This window comes from Lissotriton vulgaris, chromosome 12, assembly GCF_964263255.1.
Source record: "Lissotriton vulgaris chromosome 12, aLisVul1.2, whole genome shotgun sequence".
Taxonomy (NCBI): Eukaryota; Metazoa; Chordata; class Amphibia; order Caudata; family Salamandridae; genus Lissotriton; species Lissotriton vulgaris.
In genome coordinates this window covers 625,257,863-625,280,228 of record NC_141700.1, presented here as the reverse complement: position 1 = coordinate 625,280,228, position 22,366 = coordinate 625,257,863, and the positions used below count along the sequence as shown (strand labels likewise).

General features: G+C 51.4%; 1 protein-coding gene and 1 pseudogene across 1 annotated transcript in view; one reads left to right on the top strand and one right to left on the bottom strand.

The window, feature by feature from the left end:
• Window positions 1-22,366, top strand: part of TANGO6 (transport and golgi organization 6 homolog) — a 579,124-nt gene that overhangs the window by 276,349 nt on the left and 280,409 nt on the right. The window lies entirely within an intron of this gene.
• On the bottom strand, window positions 79-21,695 carry LOC147677875 (microtubule-associated protein 10-like; annotated as a pseudogene).

The following is a 22,366-nucleotide window of genomic DNA, read 5'->3' as shown; positions in this document are numbered from 1 at the left end:
CACTGTACCTGCACCCCTCTAACTTGCAAGGGAGAGAACCAGCACTTCCCAGCAGAGGTTCGGTTCTTTTAATTGGACTCAGTACCTCCGCTTCTCTGTAGCAAACGGGCAGTCTGGGGTAGTGAGTAGCTGTGCTTTTATATTTATATTTCCAACACTGTATACATCCTGCACATCTAGACAGTGCTTGAAATAGACAAGCTTGCTCGCAATGTCGGAGACACCCGCCGCTGCTGCTGTTCTTTGGCTAGGTTTGGTCTTTGGGGGTTCTTGGACTGGTCTGTGTACCCTTATCTCGTCCTCAGATGACAGCTCGCCGTGCGGGAGCTCTTCTCGTCGAAGGCTGCGGACTGGGGGCTGTTCTGTAGGTAGATTGGTGTAGTACATCGGGGCGGGCAGAAGATATTGGCTTCGATCTCCAGTTCCTGTCTGTCGGGAGCTTCTCGGGCGTGACGCTTTGGCTCAGTCTGAGTGAATGCTAAGGCGGTGTGCTTCTTCCGAGGAGTCCCCCCCCATCCGACTCGCTGTTGGGTTCTATAGACCCGCTCTCCGGAGGAGCTGGCACCGACACAGACTCCCTCTTCTCCTTAGCAGCAGCTGGGACCACGGGGTCTTCGGGCTGAATCATAGACCTGGATTTGGGATTGTAGTAAGGGTCCTGCTCCGACACCGGGTACTGGGGCGAGGATTCGACGGGAGGCCTTGGCTCGGTCAGGGTAGGCGGCTCCCCGGCCTTCTCCTGCGGGGTGGCGGAGCTGATGTGCTGCAGCAGACCGCCCCCCAAGATCATTAGGCGGTATCCTAAGGAGATCTCCCCCACTGGGCGCCCCAGCAGGTCGTGCAGCGGGTGCACCCCGCGGTGGGCGCGAGCACTGGGCGTGGAGGCCCCGAGGGGCGCCGCCAGGAGGCCCCGAGTGACCGCAGCCAGGAAAAGGGGACAGCTGCCGAGCAGGTGGGGCAGAGCCGCAGCGGAGGCCGTGCCGCGCAGGTCTAAGAGCATGGCGTAGACCGGGCATCGGCTGAGGTGTCCCAGTAGAACCCGGGCGTCTCTACAGAACAGGCACGACTTGCCCGTGCCAAAGGGGAAGAGGAGGCCCGAGGGGGGTGGCCTGTCCTCATCCTCCGCCGGAGGGGGGTGTATCAACAGGGTCGGGAAGTCCAAGAGCCGGAAAGCGACCGCTGGCTGCGGCTGTTCGCCCTCCGGCAGCGGCGGCTCCAGGCACACCCAGTCTAGCAGCTAGTGAAGCGGCACAGCGCTCCCGGGGCAACGACGTGCTCTCACCTCATGAGTCCTCCTCCCGACCTCCGCTCCTCTCCAGTCACCGGCGCAGGCTCCACCAGTAACATCACCACACACCGTCCCCTGCCCCGGGCCCGCGCCGAAAGCAAAGAGAGCATGCAATACTCACGTGACGTCAGCCCCAAGCATATATGGGAAGCGCGCATCATGGGGCTGTGGCGCGCGGCGGAGACGCTGGCGCCGTGAGCGCGACCAAATCAGCGTGTGGCCAGCTCTTGTCGCTCCCTCTCCCATTCACAATGCTGCGCACGTGCACAGCTCTTGTCTCGTTTTGTCGGCTGAAACGATCGCTATAGTTCTCTGGCGAGAACGCGCTTCGCGCGTTTCTAGCCGAGACCTAAAAATGACCACAGGTGTGGGTATGGTAACGGGGAGCACAGGGAGTCGGCAAGGGAACTAAAATCAAACTAAAGCAGCGTCGGGAGGAAGGGAAAAGTGGGACTCAAGAAAGCACCACAGGTTGAGGAAGAACCAAACGAGGGAAAGAGCAGCACAGAGCGTTGGCGAGTTTGGCAGGGGAGAAGCACACAAGGAAGAGAGCGAGGAGTACACGAGGAAGCAAGCAACACAGTGCGAGGGGGAGCTAGTGGTTGTGGGAGAGGAGAAGCACATGAGGGAGAGAGCTAGAGAGCTCATGCACTCTTATGGCGTGCTCAACCAAAAAGAAAAAAAATAGATCCCTAAACTTGAGCAGTTGAAGGGTACAAGTCAGCCAGTCAAAAGAATGATAGAAGTTATACTTTACAGGAGCGACAAACACAAGAAGAGGAAGGCAAGCTAACAAATAAGAACCAAGCAAATGAGTGACAATAAAGCCAACCTGTGGTAAGCAGTAGGCGTAATCTAAGCCTTCTGTAGGTTCTTGATAAACCCACAGCATGTCTTGCACAACCAGACTCTTTGCGCTGTCTGGTAGACTCGACTTCTGTAGTAGGGGATCTCTGTGTATAGTCATAATCTAGTGAATAGTCCCGCCCATGTGCGTGGACCCCGGCAATCAAAAATAATCTCTTAAGTTGTCAAAATAATGCAGAAACTGCAAAGACACTTAAGAGAGAATTTAAAGACAAATAATGCAGCCCATATCCACAGGCTACACTGTCCAGTACTTTAACTAGAAATTCCACCAAAAAACACCACACATAATACAGCCTGCCCAGTTTCTACCATAGAGAAACTTCCCCCAGTAAAAGACTCTGGAATGATAGAGAGGAAGGTAGGGACAGACAAGCCCCATAGGCTGCCATTATGTGGCTTAAATAGGATACTGTGCCTTTAAGAGAACTTTCCAGAACTTCTCCCAGTATCCCAGAATGCATAGCAGGTCCCCCTACTTTCAGTTCTTTTTTCCGGCTCCTGCCTACAGGACCCTGGCATTGAGCTCTCCCTTGTTTCAAGGGTTTATTGTATATTTTGGCACTTTTGTGTTTTAAAAGAGTTTCAGTTTACTTTCTTGGTGTTCTCTTTCTCGTTTGTGTGCTGATTCAGGCGTTTTAGGGCTCTAAAATGCCTGGCCTTTTTGATAAGTGTCCAGCATGTGGGAGGAAGAAGGCCAAGAGTGATCCCCACGATGTCTGCATCGTCTGCCTCCCTGAAGATCATGTCCCTGAGGACTGTGTCATCTGCAAGCAGTTTACTGCTCGGACTCTGAGGGACAGGATGAAGATCAGGCTTTCTGGCCTTGAAGAGAGACGTCTGCAGGCTGCAGGTGGGTCTGGGCAGGCTGGGAAGGTTCCCTCTGCCTCTGCTGAGGCCTCTGGGGGGCTCCCCAGAGGCAGGAAGTCTAGCAAACGGTCCCGGTCTCTGTCGACGTCGATTGCATCGACGACGACGTCGAAAGGGATGACGGCGGTGTGCTCCCCTTCTCCCCGGGGCTCCGGGTCGAGACGGTGTGACGGCTCGACGTCGAAGGGCCTGGAGAGGTCGCCGTCGAAGCCACCGTCGACGTCATCGTCATCGTCGACGTCGAGGTCTTCCTATCGACGTCGGAGACGAAGTGACAAGCATCGGCGCTCGCCGTCGAGGCGACACCGCCGATCGCCGTCGAAGCACCGGTCGACGTCGAGGGGCTCCTCGACGTCGAGAGCGTCTCGACGGAGGAATCGACGCTCGTCGTTGAGGAAGGAACGTTCGACGTCGCGGAGGCGGCGTTCGACGCCGGAGTCGCGGAGGCGACGTTCGACGCCAGAAAAGCGACGCTCAGCGTCGAGAAGAAAGAGGTCGGCGTCTGGGAGTCGTTCTGCCTCTCCAAAACGGCGCAAGAAGGATTCTGGTCCCAGAAGTCAGACTGCTTCTAGTGGAGGGCGCAAGAGGAAGCGATCACCTGCTGAAGGGGCTGTATCTCAGCCCCCTTCGCCTAAGGGGTCACCGGGCTCGGTGTACTCAGAGGTGTACACGCCATCTCGGCCTCGGTCGCCTACTCCTCCTCCTGTTCCTAAAGAGGATCCTCCACCCAACCCTCCACTTCCGTCAGGCGACCCACCACCACCACCAGTCCCTCCGCATGGGTCCGCCCCGCAGCCGAGGGTTCCTCCGCCGAGGTCCACTTCGCTGCCATCTTTGCCTGTACCTCCTAAGGGGACCCCTAAACCGAAACCCCGAGAGGAGCCAAGGAAGACCCCACCACGGAAACCAGTGGAGCGGCCACGGGCTGGCAGGTCTCGCTCTCGCTCTGGGAGAAGGGAGAGATCACGACACAGATCGTCCACGAGGTCGAGACGCCGCCATAGGAGGCGCGAATCTCGCTCCCACACAAGGTCCTCTGGTACCAGAGACTATTCTCCTACCTTGTCGGAGTCACCGGACACGAGGGTGTCCCCGATTGATGACCTGGTGGCGTTCCATGATATCCTTTTAAGGGGCGCTGCGAAGTTGGGCATATCCTTGACGGTGCCTACTCCTAAAACTTAAGTCATTTTAGAGACATTGCATCAAAAACACCTGTCTCGTCCTCTCCTGCCTCTGGTGCCGGGCCTGGAAGAAACGGCTATGGCCCTTTTTCTCACCCCTGCGGTGACAAAGGCGGCTCCATCGAGGCTGCTGAAGAAGTACCGGGCTCCCGACTCGGACCCGGCCTTTCTGAGGGCGGAACCCCCTCCGGACTCTGTAATTGTGACGGCGGCCCGCAAGCAACATGCCACTACCCCGTCATCCACGGTTCCCCCGGATAAGGAGTCCAGATGGATGGATTCGGCAGGGAGGAAAGTGTGTGGAACATCGGCTACCTCCATGAAGGCTACGAGTGCCACGGCGCTGTTGGGACGCTACGACCGCGCCCTCTGGGACTCCCTCCAGCAGTTTGCGGAGATGTTACCTCGCGAGAAGCGCAAGGACTTCCAGGAAGTGCTGAATGAAGGGATGCTGGTGGCTAACCAGATTATCAGCGCTGCAGCGGACTCTTCCTTGTTGGCAGCTCATGGGTTTTGCCATGGGTTTAACCAACGACGTCACGCCTGGCTCCGTCTTACGTCCCTGAAACCGGACGCACAGCAGAGGGTGGCCAACCTACCATTCTCCGGCGAGACCCTCTTCGGGAAGCATGCGGACGATGAAATGGCCCGCATGAAGGCGGAGGCCGAAACGCTCACGGCTGTGGGCCTGGAGAAGCCTAAAGACACGAAGAAGTCGTACCGCCCGTTCCAACTGCGGTTCGGTGGGCAAGGCAGAGGACGTGGCCAGGCTTCGGGACAGACGCAACAACAACAACAGTTCCGTAAGCCATTCCAGAAGCGCCAGAAGGGCAGAGGAGGCCAGCAGTTGGCTCCGGCGCCCACGGGCCAGGCTGGGTCTAGGCCCTAGGAACCTACTTCCCCCGGATCTGTTACCCACTCCGGTAGGGGGAGGCATTCAATTTTTTCTGGCAGAGTGGAGAAAAATTACTCAGGACAAGTGGGTGCTGAATATTGTTTGCAATGGATACAGTCTTCGGTTCACCAGCCCTCCTCCAGCGATTCCACCGGTCAGCTCGCAGTTTCAGCTGCGCGAGCTTCAGGCGGAAGCGGATATCATGTTGAGGTAAAGGGCGATAGAAGAGGTACCTCTGTCTCAGAGAGGAAGAGGTCTGTACTCCCGGTTCTTTCTGGTTCGCAAGAAGGACAAGAACGAGTTCAGGCCCGTTCTGGACTTGCGACAGGCAAACAAATGGATTCGCAGGGAAAAGTTTTGCATGCTGTCGTTGCATCAGATTTATCCTCAGTTGCAACAGGGGGACTGGCTATGTGCTATAGACCTCCAGGATGCTTACTTCCATGTGCCCATTGCACACAAACACAGGAAGTTCCTGCGGTTCCAAGTCGGCGCCAATCATTATCAATACATAGTACTCCCATTCGGACTGAAGTCTGCGCCGAGAACATTCTCGAAGTGCATGGCGGTGGTAGCAGCACACCTGAGGAAGAACAAGGTGTTCGTCTACCCGTACCTGGACGATTGGTTGATCAAGGCATCCTCCTTCCCGGAAGCGCGAGCACACTTCCAGAAGACGTGCGTTCTCTTGAACAAGCTGGGGCTGCACATCAACATGGCCAAGTCTGTCCCGACTCCGGTCCAATGCATACAGTACTTGGGAGCCTCCATCAATACGCTGTCAGCAAGCGTGTCATCTTCGGAAGAGCGACGATTATCTCTCCTTCGGAAGGCTCAGGCTCTTATGACAACTCCATCTACAACAGTGAGGACGGTGTCTTCTCTACTGGGATCGATGGCCTCTTGTATGTTCCTGACGCCACACGCACGGCTGCACATGAGACCGCTGCAGGAGTGCTTGGAGGACCAGTGGGATCAGAGGAAAGGATCTTGGGACGACAAGATTCGACTGTCGCTGCATGCTCTTCAGTCTCTGAAGTGGTGGTGTTCGGCGGAGAATCTCCTCAGAGGGGTTCCCTTTCACAAGGACATTCCCACGCAGACTGTCGTGACGGATGCTTCTCTCCTGGGATGGGGAGCGCACTCCGGGACTCTACAGATTCAAGGAACGTGGTCACCAATGGAGGCCACGTATCACATCAATTTCCTGGAACTCAGAGCTGTTCACTTGGCACTGAAGGCCTTTCTTCCGTCCTTCCAGACCAACTCTCTGCTTGTACAGACAGACAATACCACCACGATGTATTACCTCAACAAGCAGGGGGGCTCGAGATCGCGCACTCTGTCACAGGAGGCGCAGGCGATCTGGCACTGGCTTCTAGCCAGAGGACTGACGATAACGGCTACCCATCTGCCAGGTGTGCAGAATGTTCAGGCAGACGCACTGAGCAGGTTGGTTCAGGAAAACCACGAGTGGGTCATAAACGACGAAGTACTAGGAGAAGTCTTCGCAAGGTGGGGAACTCCAGACGTAGATTTGTTCGCCACCGCCGAAAACAGCAAGTGCAGAGACTTCGCCTCCAGGTACTTCCAGCAAGGGACGCTGGGGAATGCGTTATGGATAGACTGGACGAACAGCTTTCTGTACGCCTTTCCTCCCATTCCCCTGATTCCGGGGGTGCTCATCAAGCTGGCCCGGTCCAGGGCTCGGATGATACTCATTGCCCCGGAGTGGCCCAGGCAGTGGTGGTTCACGGACCTACTTCACCGGTCTCTCCTTCCTCACATTCGGTTGCCGTGCAGGCCGGACCTTCTCACGAAGTTCGGGGGACGGATGTTACACCCCAACCTCTCGTCTTTGAGTTTGGCGGCATGGCTCCTGAGATAGTGCAATATGGCCATCTGAATCTGCCCGATGATTGCATGGACATACTGAAGGAGTCTAGGAGACCTTCCACTCGGACTTCATATGCTTACAAGTGGAAGAGGTTTTGTATCTGGTGCCAGTCTAAGAACCATGATCCTACGACCTGTAAGGAAGATGTCATCCTTCCTTACCTTTTACATTTGGCGCAGTCTGGCCTTAATGTTCATTCCATTAAGGTTCATCTTGCTGCATTGACTGCCTACAGGAAATGCCCTTCACAGACTTCCTTTTTCCAGATCCCTGTGATCAAAGATTTTCTGGAAGGATTGAAGAAAGTATTCCCTCCTGTCAGGCTTCCTTCGCCTTCATGGGAATTGAACGTGGTGCTGTCCAGATTGATGAAGGAGCCTTTTGAACCTATTCATAAGGCTTCGTTGCAGCACCTGTCCTGGAAGGCGGCGTTCCTCGTGGCCATTACATCGGCCCGCAGGGTGAGTGAAATTCAGGCGTTGTGTTGTACTGAACCTTATACTGTATTTCATGCTGCTAAGGTTGTTATGCGTACTCACCCTAAATTTCTTCCCAAGGTTATTTCTGATTTTCATGTCAACCAGACCATAACTTTGCCTACGTTTTTTCAGAACCCTTCATCCCCAGCGGAGAGGTCTCTCCATTCCCTGGATGTTAGGAGGGTGTTGAAATTTTATCTGGATAAAACCAAAGATATTCGTAGGTCTGACCAGTTGTTTATCAATTATGGATCGGTCAGGACGGGTGTTGCGACCTCTAAGCAGTCCATCTCTAGGTGGATTGTGTCCTGCATACAATTATGTTACCAAAAGGCTAATAAGACCTTAGGAGGTAAGCCTAAGGCTCATTCCACCAGGGGCAAAGCTGCCACGACGGCTCTGCTCCGTAACGTGCTGATTGCTGAAATCTGCAAGGCAGCCACTTGGAAGTCGGTTCATACCTTTGCTAAGCATTACTGCCTGGACACTGACGCCAGGGCAGACGCTCAGGTTGGGCAGGCTTCGCTGCGGAATTTGTTCGCACAGTAGTGGCGTTATGTGTTTATTCTCCATCGCCGCTTTGGTGTGGGGATGGGCTTGCCATTCTATTCGCTAGATTATGACTATACACAGAGATCCCCTACTACAGAAGGAGTAGTTTCTGTCCTGTAACTCCAGTTCTGTAGTAGGGGTATCTCTGTTATAGTCATAAGCGCCCGCCCTCCTCCCCGTTGGAGATATTTCATCATGTAAGGAATGCGACAGGTCTGGCGTGCTTCGCCTTCAAAAAGAACTGAAAGTAGAGGGACCTGCTATGCATTCTGGGATACTGGGAGAAGTTCTGGAAAGTTCTCTTAAAGGCACAGTATCCTATTTAAGCCACATAATGGCAGCCTATGGGGCTTGTCTGTCCCTACCTTCCTCTCTATCATTCCAGAGTCTTTTACTGGGGGAGGCAAGTTTCTCTATGGTAGAAACTGGGCAGGCTGTATTATGTGTGGTGTTTTTTGGTGGAATTTCTAGTTGAAGTACTGGACAGTGTAGCCTGTGGATATAGGCTGCATTATTTGTCTTTAAATTCTCTCTTAAGTGTCTTTGCAGTTTCTGCATTATTTTGACAACGTAAGAGATTATTTTTGATTGCCGGGGTCCACGCACATGGGCGGGACTATTCACTAGATTATGACTATAACAGAGATACCCCTACTACAGAACTGGAGTTACAGGACAGAAACTACTCCTTATTACTTCAGTGCACTAAACAAGCATTGGCAAATCCAAAAGTTCAAACCGTGGCATGCTGAGGTGATTATTTTTTTTTTCTTGAGTTTTATATAGCGCAAACTAGACCTGAGACATCGGGTATCTGAGCGCCTTTCACGAGTACCAGTTTCCTTACAGATGGACACATTCATTTTTGTTAGGCATAGGGAGATGAAGTGATTTGCCTAGAATCACAGGATGTTGAGCGTCGTTGCCGAGACTTGAACCCGGTTCCCCAGCTTTGAGGTCGACCGCTCTAGCCGGAAGGCTTTTTTCTGCAAGCTTATGCTACATAAAGAAAAAGATAATATGCAGCTCATCTAAATGTGTCAGCCTTATGCTAGCAATAAAACCTTTACATTAAAAAGCATTTGCCTGTAAAACATTTTTATCACTGATACGAAAGCCTTTCAGTTGTGGAATGCTTTTTAGGTCGAGCGTAGCGAAGGACCTATTGTCGGCGTGTTCCGGGGAATGTGAGACCGCGTTCGGGCTCGTGCCTCTGCTGTCGCAGATTCCTTCTCGAGGGCGCGCACGGCGCCGTGCACATCCCCTGCCTCCCCTTGACATGCTCTCTCAATCACAACGCGCACGTCGGCTCCGTCCACATTCTCAGCAATTCCCGCGCCGTGCACATCCCCTGGCTCCGATTTCTTGAAGTTTGCACACATACACACATGCGTGCGCATACACACACAGACAGACACTCGCTCACTCACACACACCCCACCTCCCCTCCCCAAACAGTCATCGGGCTCTTTTAAACACACACACGCATACACACAGACTCCAAGACACATACACACACGCACGCTCACACACATACAGAGCCCGCCGCCGCCGCACGCGCACACACACATGCCCCCCGCCTTCGCAGCTCACCAAAGGCCCCCACTCACCGGTACTCGTCTCCAGCTCTCCAGGCGAGGGCTCGTTGCAGGCGGCGGCGGTCTCTTCCTTTGGTGCGGGGCTCTCTCACATCACGGGAGCCCCGCTAGCGCCAGCTGCCCTTCTCCTCCTGCCCACACGTCCCAGTGCTGGGTAGGCTCCCGCCTGGGCTTCCGGTGTGTCTTGACGTCCCGCCCCCAGCCTGCCTGACTTCCGCTCGGGATTGTGCACGCCACGCTAGTTTCTTTTTTTCTGCTTTCCCTGCCGATGTCCACAATGCAGATGGCGTTCCGTTGAATTATGAATGTTAATAAATGGCGTAGCTACCAATTAATTTCCTGTTATGCGTGGCTTTCGGACAATGCTGATTTTGCCAATACATCACGTTGCATGTTGAGCTTTAATTTTGAGCTCGTTCTTAGTTAAAGAGAATTTCTTTTGGTTTGTTGGGCTTGTCGTACTCTGAGCATGTCTGAGTGATTAGTATCTCTTCGGGGAGCAAGCTTGGTTGCGTGCTGTCTCTGAGTCTGTTCTAGTGATAAGTGTCTTCTGTTCTGAGCATACGAGGTAAAATTACCTTCGTTTTATTTGTTAAAACGGCAAACTTGTTTTTTATAGGGATTGTCTAGTAGGCAGACGAGTAAGATAAATTGAGAGCAATGTCTTTGAAGGATTTAAATGAGGTAAGACTATTAAGATTGATTGGTGCATGCTTCGCAGTGCTAGTTTAACTTGCTGATTTTGGAAGGGGCGCTGTAAAAACAGTGATTTGTGCAGGCTTACCCTTACATACATTGGTGGAAGAATTTGTTGTATAAAAATCAATTAGATACTGTAGCCTTAGAAGTATGGCCACTCATGGAATATGTTATTAGACTTTATTAATTGCAATTTATTATTGTGCCAGTCCCCACTTGGCTTTATTAGAGATATCCCCACCATAATGCCGAAGCAAAAACTTGACCCCTATGGATGGGGCAATCCACGGACTGTAATATGCAGGCTTCCAGTGATGTATGTATAATTTTGATTAAATAGCGCCAATTTAGTTTTAAAGCAAAAGAGTGTTGTACAGCAATGGAAATGTCCATATTTTTTTATTTGAATCATTACATGTATATTAAGACGGTGCTTAATTTGAGCCGGTGTTTGCAGCTTGGAACCAGCACTTCCTTTTCCTCACCATACTTTGACCGAGAGTTCAAAAGGGTGTGTAATTTTCATCCCAACACAGGTATTGTATTCACAGTGGTTTCTGCAGGGAAGCGGGAAGGAAAAGAGCAACACCTGGAAACAAGCAGCAGAAGGGGAAACAGTAGTCGTAACTACGGGTTAACTGAATCAATCAACTGCAATTTCCTGCACTTGTAGGGACCACCGTTCTAAAATATGTACCGCTATCCTTCAGCAGACATAAAAGTGACCTACGCAACCCAGAAACAAGTTCTATATTTGAAGACTGAGGCTCAACAAGACCCGAGCTTCGGTGAGAGGGCTAACACTCCCAGCAATGGGGCAGAACAAGCCTTTCCATCGTCGTGGCCATTTTTTGAAGAAAAAGAAGTGAAAAATAGTGCAGTTGAAGCATATTGGAAAACACAGGTATAACAAACATTTTTATAGATATGACACTGTTCCTAGGCTTCAACTGATTGCAAGTCTATAATAATGCTCCTGACCCATTGTTTGACCCATTGTTTGACCTTGGCCCAATTACTAAAATTTACGCTAGTGCCATTATAAATTACAATAACTTTCATTTAAGTATTAATTGTAAATAAAAAAAAGACATTATGTGTATTAGCAATACATCAAAGTCACATAAATACAACACATACTGCATTACAAATGCTATAGGTGTCACATTTGCGAAAGTTACAACTATTGGCATTGTAAATGACAAAGTTATTAATTTCGCGATTTTCAAAACCAACACATAAATAAAAAAATGTGTAATTTACAATACCAAAAGCTCCAACTTTCCTAATGCGAGACCTATTGCATTGCAAATGCTTGTTACTTTTGTTATTTAATAAGAGGCAATAAATAGCCACCTGACCAAGCACTCAAATTGCAAGCACCCAAAGTGTTACAATGTCACTTAAACAGTTCATAACTTTATTAAAAAAGTACATGCAAAATAAATAACCAGTATTAAAATTTTTTTTTTAAATAAAGTGCATTTTAAACAAGCTTTGCATTTAAAAAGAAATGAACTATTTATGTTGGATATGGACAATGTGCACAGGCTTTGCGCAGTCACCCACAGTGAAGGGAGCCAATGGATAAAGGGGCTGACTCATTGCTCCTTCCTCTATGCTTTGGTGAGCGGAAGCATAATGTGAATGACATTTTAACAGACATATGAATGAAGTTCGCTCACCAAAACCAAAGACTCCTTTGTGTACGTATACTTTGCATATACAAAGCTGTGGCCCCTGGTATGGAACCGGGATAGCGGGGGGGGGGGGGAAAGAACATTTTACTTACCTTTGCACGGCTACCATCTCTCTTTCTTCATCCCTCCCCCGCGTCTCTTCCAGGCAGCACAGACGCTCCCCTAAGCCAATTACAACGCTGCTGTCACCAGCATGAGAGCAGCATTGTGATTGGTCTGAGCGGCCTGGTTCGGCACTCAGACAGGGAGTGGGAGCCTGTGCATGTTCTCCACCGGGGCTGTGCAGTACAGCTGGATGTAGAACATGATTAGTGCATGTGACTGTTTGGCCGACGCAAGACGGTTCGCCAAACCGTCTACGCACTTAAGGGCACCAAACAATCCTTCCCCTGCTAACTGTGACAACAGCCAAGCCCCGCCCCGAAACTGGCTTCAGCACAGAAAAATAGAACGAAAATAAAATTATTTTATTTTTCCTTTTTTGCACTGCTGAAAAGCAGTGGGGCGACGCTCCTCCGTCTTAGCGGAGGAGCGGCTGTTGATACTAAGCTGTCTCAAAGGCCAGACCTAAAAACAGTTGATTGGACTCAAAGGAGAGGTCTCTCATACCCTGTTCCCTGGAAAGTTTCTGCAACTGCAAGGTTTATGTTTTCTCTCAGACTAAGGCAGCTCAGTACTCCCTGGAGGATGTTTGGGGGGAAAAGGCAGGATCAGGGGAAAGTTATGATTCATGAGAAGTCCTCCATTAGTTGCCTCCTGCTAGACAACCTGGACACCCCCTCCAATGACGATCCACTTTGTGCCTGTATAGGCAATCCCTCTTACAACTGCCCACTTGAGCCCAGCATGGACACTCATAGCTATCAACTTGTTCACTCCCTCTTTCTTCCGTTCGCTTCTGTGCAGTTAGCCCGCTGTCCACTTCTGTATGACATGCTATTTCCTTCAGTGGCTCGCGTATTCACAGCAGAAGCACTCCATCCTTTAGCTGTTCACTTCTACCCAGCATAGTCAGCCCCTCCAGTGACTGGCCCCTTCTTGTGGGATCTCTTCTGCATTGCTTCTTCATCTTCGAGCCTCCAATTGCATTGGATGTTTGCTGAAAGGATCTTGTCACCGGCCAACATCAAATGACCAGGTCATTCCTTCCACTGGTCCCTTAGCTGCTAGCACTGCAACTTCTTGTGACCTGATCACCTTTTCAGCCCCCATACCACATCATTGGGCCCATTGCCTAAACACCCAATCTCCGTTCAGGCATTGGGGTGGGAGTTCATTTCTATGTATATATGCGTTAATTGATACTTCTAACAATATCTATGCTAATGATTACAAAAAAGGTTCTAATAGAATACTGTAATGAATAAACTAGGCATTTTGACAGAGTTCTGTGTTATACAGCGTTTAAACCGCTTAACCTACTGAATCATTGAATAAAGCATTTATATAGTGAGGTATACAACAAACATGTTTAGGTGCTGAATATCCAAACACAGCCTTCCTTGCACCTTCCCAAAAAACATACTTGGGATAATCGACAGGTCATATGTTTGTCTTGTGAGCTTCTGAGTCACAGAATGTTGTTCTTACTTACTATACAAACGATTGGGCACCTTCGTAAACTTATCATTTGTTAATTAACTAATTACAAATGTTCACAAAAAATTGAAAGTTTTTTTATGTAGGTGATCCCTTAATTGTGTTGGGTATATTTCTAGCCTCTTAAGAGTCTCGTCTCCCCACCCTTTACTGAAAAAAACTGATAAAAATATTAATACTGTATCTCGGGGAATGGACTTGTAAAACAAATAATTAAACACATTTTTTTTAGTAGTTATTAGAATCCAATTTAATAGTGAAAGAAACACGTTAGTGATAGATTCCTTATCTTAGAATATCTCCAGGCATCAGACTGGATCCGGAAAGTTTTTCGTCAGCAGTACCCCTGAGCGTCGGAAGATGGGATTGTGCGGCTCCGTGTCAGTCGCTGGCGTTGTAGGCGCCGAGATGATGTCACGGAGACTACTTAGGCGCCACCCATGTGCGCTGACGTCAGTTCTTTCTTTTTCCGCGCCAGCAAGCGCAGATCCGGTTAGGGCATGTACCCTAGTCACTTTTTGACTAAACTTTTCAGACTTTTTGTCTTCTACTTTTGAGTCTTTGACTCCTAGTACCACGTAGGGATGCCTGGGTTTAAATCCTGATGGCCTGTCACCGTACGATGTCGGTGGCCGACCCCCATGGCGTCTGTCTCTACTGTCTGGAGCTTGACCATGACTCCCGGTCATGTTCCGACTGTCTGGCCACTGCCCTGGAGGCCTTGAGCGAGCGGTCCCGTAAACTGCTGGAGGCCCGGCAGTCGTCTCCGCGCCGTTCAAGGTCCAGGGGTCGATTGCGGGACCGACCGCGGAGCCATCATCATGGCTCCCCGGGGTTGAAGTCTTCACACTCGGAATCAGGTAAGAGACGTCATAAGAAGAAATCGGAGAAGCGCTTATGCTCTCTGACGTCCCCCCGTTGGTCTCCGGACGCGGACAAGGGGGACAGGGGTACCACCCCCGCGGCTCCTTTGGAGCCTGTGAGTCTTGCGGCCTACCCACCATATCCGGGTCCGTCGGCAACTCCTACCCAGGTGAAAGATTTTCTTGCTTGCCATGGACCGCCTTTTCAGGCCTCGGGCTCCCGCCGGAGCGCCTACGGGCCCCACGGGACCAGCTGAGGGCCGTCCCTTGCCGCCGGTGCCTCCGGCCCCTGTGCCCCAAGGTCCTCCACCGGCAGCTCCGGCCCTGGCGCTGCAAGGCATTCCAGCGGCTCTGGCCCCGGCACAGCCCGCGGCTCCATTCCACGCACCGCAATGGGTTCAGTTCGTTCTAACACTGCCTTTGCCTGGGTTTCCGGACAATTTTGCTCTGGGTTGGGACCCTAATTGAGACCTGGATCTGGCTCGGCATAGTTGGACCATTTATATTCCCCTGTCCCTCCCCCACCGCCGCAGCGTGTGCCCCGGGCAGTAGAGGAAGGGGATGACTGGGAGGGGTCTGAGGACCCTCGGCACGGCAGTGGAGTCGGAGCTGAAATGGGCAGAAGAGTTGGAGGATGCAGGTGGCCTTGAACTCTCCTCTGACCCTGGTTTTCTTTCTACTCCTGCTGTGGCCATGGAGGAGGGCGCCACATACACTGCGGTGTTCCGTAGAGCGGCTGAGGCCCTTGACCATGACCTGCCTACGGTCACCATCAAAACTAACCTCCTCACTAAAGTCCTTCAACCGGTGGCAAGCTCTGTGGAGCCCCTGCTACCGTTCAATGAGGCGTTAACTGATGTGTTGATGGGCACCTGGTCTAGACCAGCCACGGGGGTTCCCGTGGATAAAAATGTTGCCAGGCGTCAACGCCCGGCCCCGGGTGACCCTGCCTTTTTAACAACTCACGCAACTCTGGAGAGCCTGGTCATCCAGGCCTCCACTTCCCAAAGCGCATACCCTACCGCTCCGCCGGATAAGGAATCTAAGAAGCGGGAACAGTTTGGCAAGAAACTGTTTTCCTCTGCCAGCTTAGGGCTGCGGTCGGTGAACACTGCATGCCTCTTGGGTCGCTACTCTCACGCTGTGTTGGACAGGGTTGCGCAGAAGCTGCCTCAGTGTCCAGAGGAGTTTTGGACAGTGCTTTCCCAAGCTATTGCTGAGGGGAAAGATGCAGCAAAGTTCTCCATCCGGTGTGGACTGGACACCACAGACTCACTGGATAGGGGGATGTTTACGACAGTGGCCGCTGACACGCCTGGTTGTGGTCCACTGGGTTTTCAGGGGATGTTCAGCGTTCTCTTATGGACATGCCCTTTGATGGTACTCGCCTGTTTGGCGATAAGGCAGACAGTGCGCTGGAGCGTTTTAAGGACTCTTGGGCTACGACCAAGTCCTTGGGTCTCTCCACCACGCGCCCAGCCACGTCTGCTTTTCGTTCCTTTTTTGGCCACAGAAGGGGCGCCCTGATACATTCGTTCAGCCAGAAGCCTGCGCAGAACCAACCTCAGCGTAGACGGGGTTCCAGCCGCGTTGGGACAGGGGGCCAGTTTGCGGGTCCGTCCACCTCTGCTCCCGCAACATCCGCCTCCAAGCCTTCCTAGTCCGAGCTTTGGGGTGCTCCCCGCACCGGTGGGCGTCAGGATTCGCCATCACCTCCCCCAATAGTGCTCTGTCACCTCGGACAGGTAAGTGCTGCAAATCGTCCGAAGGGGCTACTCCCTCCCCTTCGAGTCCGCCCCTCTAGCCATGCCACCTCGGGTCTTCCGCATTTCGGGGATCACTTTGCGCTTCTCCAACAGGAAGTCACGGCCCTATTGGCCAGGGGGCCATCGTTGGACGTGGTTGTTATTCCCACAACTTTCTGGTCCCCAAGTAGGAGAAAGGGGGTCTGCGTCCCATCTTGGACCTCAGGAACGTGAACCGCTTCCTCCAGAAGAAAGATGTTGACTCTGGGTCAGGTCTTGGCTGCCCTGCACCCTGGAGACTGGATGGTAGCATTGGACTTACAGGATGCATAGTTTCATATCCCCGTCCTGCCGGCCCATCAGCGTTACCTGCGGTTTACGGTAGGTAGGCCAAGAGCACTTTCAGTTTGCTGTGCTCCCCTTCGGCCTTACCAGAGCCCTTCGGGTGTTCACGAAAGTGATGGCGGTGGTCACAGTTCATCTGCGCAGATCATGGGTTCCAGTCTTCCCCTATCTCAACGACTGTTTGTTGAAGGCGGGCTCGCCCCAGGCAGTCGTCTCCCACCTCCAGACTACGGCTGACCTCCTGCATTTTCTGGGGTTCTCCATCAACGGGCCGAAGTCGCACATAAGTCCCTCTCAGAAGCTCCCCTTCATTGGAGCGGTTCTGGATTAGACACCGTTCCTGTTTTATCAGCAAGTCCAGGATATTCAGGCTATGATTCCGATCTTTCAGCCTCTATCCCGGGTTACAGTCAGGATGACCCTCCAGCTCCTGGGCCTAATAGCCTCCTGCTGGTGCAGCATGCCAGATGGCATATGCGGGCTCTGCAGTGGGACCTGAAGTTCCAATGGGTACAGCATCAGGGTAATCTGTCCGATCACGTCCAGATCGTTGAGGGCACTGCACGACAACTGCAGTGGTGGCTCACGAGTCGCGTTTGGGTCAATGGCTGATCCCACTCCCTTCCCCAACCGGAGGACACCGTGGTGACAGATGCATCCCTCCAGGGATGGCGGCCACTTGGGAGAGCCGGAGATCAGAGGCCTCTGGTCTCCGGTGGAGTCCCGGCTCCATTTCAACCTTTTGGAGATTCGGGCGATCCGACTTGCACTGAAAGTATTCCTTCCTTCTGTCCGGGAAGGTGTGTAGTGCAGGTGTTCACGGACAACACCACCGTCATGTGGTACTGCAACAAACAGGGCGGGTGGGGTCGTAGACCCTATGTCAGGAGGCTCTGTGCCTCTGGACATGGCTGATCAAGGCATCACCTTGGTGGTTCAACACCTGGCAGTTACTCTGAATGCCAGGGCGGACGAACTCAGCCGCCGGTGCATGATGAATCACAAATGGCGTCTGGACTCTGACGTGGCGCAAGGTCTCTTTCTGCAGTGGGGAGAGCCTTGGTTAGATCTATTTGCCACCGAAGAGAATGCACAATGTCATCAGTTCTGCGTGTTATAATTTCCAAGGCGGCTCTCGCTAGGCGACGCTTTTTGTTGCAAGTGGAGTTGCTGTCTACTATACGCCTTTCCGCCTATACCACTTCTGCCCAGTACTTAAGAAGATTCGGCACGACCGGGCCCAAGTCATCCTTGTGACTCCGGATTGGGCATGAAGATACTGGTATCCCGAGCTACTCGGCATGGTGATCGATCCACCGATCTGACTGCCTCTTCGGGAGGATCTTCTATCGCAGCAGCAGGGGACGGTCCTCCACCCGAACCTGTCCAGCCTCCACCTCCATGCTTGGAGATTGAGCGGCGACAGTTGACCGCTTTCGACCTTCCTTCTGAAGTCTGTGATGTCATTCTCGCAGCCAATTGTCCCCCCCACTAAAACGGTATACACCTGCAGGTGGAACAAATTTGTGGCATGGTGCACAGCAAAGGCTGTGGATCCCCTTTCTGCCCCTCTTTCCGAGGTCCTTCTGTTCCTTCTCTCTTTGGCCTAGCAGGGCTCTGCTCTGGGCAATATCAAAGGTTATCTTTCGGCCATCTCCGCCTTTCTGCGGCTTCCAGATCAGCCTTCTCTTATTAAGTCCCCGGTTGTTAATCGTTTCCTCAAAGGCATTACATTTGTTTGCTCCTGTGCCTTTCATAATGCCTCAATGGGACTTAAATCTTGTCTTGACCTATCTGATGTGCGGATTTCCTGGTAGCTATCACCTCTGCCAGAAGAGTGAGTGAGCTCCAGGCTCTTTCTTCTAAACCTCCTTTTCTTTCTGTTCATCTGGACAAGGTTTTAAGGACTCGTCCTTCTTTCTTGGCAAAGGTTGTCACACCCTTCCACATCGGGCAAACTATCACTTTGCCCACCTTCTTTCCGCCTCCGCATCCTTCAAAAGAGGAAGAGAGGCTCCACCGTCTGGACCCAAAATGTGCGCTCTCATTTTATCTGCAGCGCACACAACAGTTCCGAATGGATTACCAACTTTTTGTTGGCTACGTGGGCACTAAAAAAGGTTGGGCCATGCACAAACGAACCATCTCTTGGTGGGTCGTTCTGTGCATCAAAGCATGTTACTCCTTGGCTAAGAAGGAGCCTCCTGTGGGGCTGCCTGCCCATTCTACCAGGGCAACGGCAACCACTACTGCCTTGGGACGTGGCATTCCCTTGCAGGACATTTGTCGGGCAGCTACGTGGGCTTCGCTGCACACGTTTACCAAGCATTATTGCCTGTACAGGCAAGTCCGAAGTGACGGCTTCTTTGGCCGTTCTGTTCCCTGTGACTTTCTGGTGTAATCTTGTTCGCAAACCCACCACCAGGGTTGGTATTGCTGGGGTATCTATTCTAAGGTAAGGAATCTATCACTAACGTTTCTCTTTCAGATGCACAAGTTAATACTTGTGTAAAGCTATATCTGTAAGAGACATATCTCTGCGTCTACGATGCCAGCGACGGACGCGGAGCCGCATGACGCCACCTTCCGATGTGCAGGAGTACTGCTGACAAAAAACTTTCCGGAGCCAGTCTGACACGTGGGGATATTCTAAGGTAAGGAATCTATCACTAACTAATGTCTCTTACAGATATATTGTTACACTAGTAGTAACTTGTGCATTAAGGAGAAGTAACTTTTAGAAACTTGCCTTTTTGAAGGCTGATTTGCATTTGCGCTTAACATTCTCCCTGCCACTGATTAGCATTTAAATATATAGACAAAAGGTGTTAAAAGCCTCCTAGAAGCAAACAATAGGTTGACCTGAATGAGCAGAGATGACTCCTTTGAACCTCCAATAATATGCTGGGTGGGGACTGTGACCATTCTTTTTGGTACTGTAGTGTCAAAGCCTGCGTGACAGGACTGCTGGGTTTACATGCAAGACCTTGGGACGCACTTGAAAGACAGAGAAAGGATGCCAAGATAGATCATGTGTATCCACTCTCTAGTTACTGAAGTACCCTATTTTTTCCCACCATTTTCTGTGTTTTACATATTCATGTGGGGGCACGTTTGAAAGGACAAGAGCAGGATGACTAAATGGTTCTTGTGTATCCATTGCCTAGTTGTTGATTAACCCTGTTCTATTCTGCTAGACTTCCATCTCTGTGTTTATTGTGGGTACGCTGGCTGCCCCAAACCAGATTCTTTTTTTAATGAATTTATTGAATTTTGCAATAATCAATTACATTACGATTGCGGACCAATGTCAAATGCAATGGGTGAGCAGCTAGTGATATGTACTGTGCCTCTGGCATATAACAGGAGAAAGGTGCAGAGGGGGAAGAAAGAGAGAGAAAGGAGGAGGGAGAGGTCAAAAAGTAGGGGAAGTGGAATGTAACAACAACTTAGCCACTTAGTAAAGTAGTGTTAACTTTGCACAAACAATTAGAATCTGTGTTATTTCACCCACCAGACTATGTGGTCAAGCGCAGCAGTCCTGACCATTGGGCTGACTGGTAGGGCAGGGGAGGGTCAATCGGGCACAACCGCAGCTCAGGGGGAGTGCCCACAGCCACCCTCGGCATTGGTCATTCCTCTCTGTAGCTGAAGGTAGTTTGTCAGGGGGTACAGATATCTCTCTCGCTGGAGCGGGGAGGCATTAATTCCCAATATGCATCGAGCATCTCCGGTCAAACAGCTGCATCATGCAACCACCCACTCCTACTAGTGTTTGCCTCCTACCCCAAAGCATTGCCATCCGTTGCTTTGCCAGCAGCATCGCCGTCAATCTATGGACCTCCGGGGGAGTCTCTTTGACGTAACCAAACAGTGCGACAAGGTGTGTGCAATCAGGGGAGTGGCCTGTAATGCTGGTGATGTCCCCAAACACCTCCTCTCAGTAGTCTCGTTTCTGAAGACTCTTTCTTGCTAGGTTTATAAAATCAGAAAGCGGTGCCACACACAGCGTGAATCCTCTGAAAGGACATTCGCAGCATGCGCGTAGTGGTATGATAGATTCTGTGTAAGAATTTAAAGTGTATCAGGCGCAACCTGTAATTCTGAGATAGCGCTTTAGACTGGGAACAGCAGTTCGTCCATGGTGCCTCACCGTTCGCCACATTAATGTCTAGCGACCAGGCCTGTTTAGCAGAGAGAACCCAGATCGGCGCGGTCCTCTGCTTCCCGGCATATATATGCGTGATTATTTATGAGCTGAAGGATTGGTCAGCGTCTCCTCAAGTACAGTGAACGAGGGGGGCACTCAGGAACGTATTGTGAAGGCTACGCAGCGACGCTCAAAGCTGTTGATAGGTCATGACATCAAAGAAGGACGCCAGAGGGTCCTGAAACACCTGTTGGCGAGCGATAAAGTTGCCATCAGGGTATACTGCCCCAAATGAAGTCAGATGCAGCCAAAGCTGTCGCACCCTCGTCCCGGCCTCTGCAGTCATGGGGAGAAGTGGGTTTCCTAAGATCGGAACGGATGGGGCAAACAGGTAGTGAAGACCAGCCCTTTTCTGCTGCTCTCTCCACACTACAACCATGCATGCCACAGTGTCCACCCAACGTCACACACGGTGGACAGAGCCATAAATGACCATCTGAAGTGGACATGGAGCCGCACAGTCGGCCTCGGGCCGTATAAGGCTGAAATTGGATAGGGTGGAGCCGGAACTGCGCCAAGTGCACCTGGGTACTAAGGACGTATAAATCCATATCAGGGACCCCCAACCCACCCTGCTTAAAGGGAGTGTCAAGAACTCCCAAGACACACTGTGCTGTTTACTGACCCAAGCCAGCGTGGTCAGGTGCGACCAAAGCTGTCCACAAAAACACTGGCAAGGGGAAAAGCAAATTGGTGAATAAATTTAACATTTTAGCAAGTATAATAATTTTCTCAAAAGCCAATCGACCAGACAAAGAGGGGGAGTAGCCGCATGGTGATGTTTCACCAGGATTTTATTATCAATATTGATCATGGAGAAGGGCCAGTAGGATTCACATCGATTCGGATCCTTTACAGGTTTCAGGATGGTCACAATAAGGGCCTTGCGCAAAGGCAGGAGCATGCCTGTACTATTCTTCATACATGTCAAGGAGACGTGGGGCCAGCAGGGGTGCAAACTCCTTATTGAAGGAAGCAGTGAGGCCATCTTAGCCAGGAGCTGTATCCCCAGGCAGTCCCGTGATGACCTAAGCAATCTCCTCCACTGTGAAGGGTTCATTTAAAAAAAGGCAATGTCCTTCCTCCAGCCAGAGGAACTGGACTGAATCCAAGTAGGTGGCCAGTTCAGGGGGCGGGGTCGTGGTGAGGAGAAGTGTAAATTTTGCATAAACATTTGCCATAATGGGCTGTACGGCAGCGTTGCCAGCCTGTAGATTTTGGTGAACGTCCAGAAGCTCGGCTAAATAGTTACTCGCCCAGGGTTTGCGCAATATTCCAGCCAAGGTTTTTCCGGCCCTGTCACCCTCCCCATGCCTCCCGGTGTGAACCTCCTTCCCTAGAGAGTGCTTCTCTCATATCACCACCTCCCCGAATTCCGCGAGTTTACTACGGATAGCAGCAAGCAGTTGCCCTTCACCAGACTCAAAATACTGGAGCTCCCAAATGTGTATTTTCACCTCCAATTGGGCCATGCTCGCCTGAATCAACCCAGCCTGTTTGGCAAAGCAAATGCCCCGGATGACCACCTTGAAGACCTCCCATAGGGTGACCGAGAATCCACCGTCCGCAAATTGT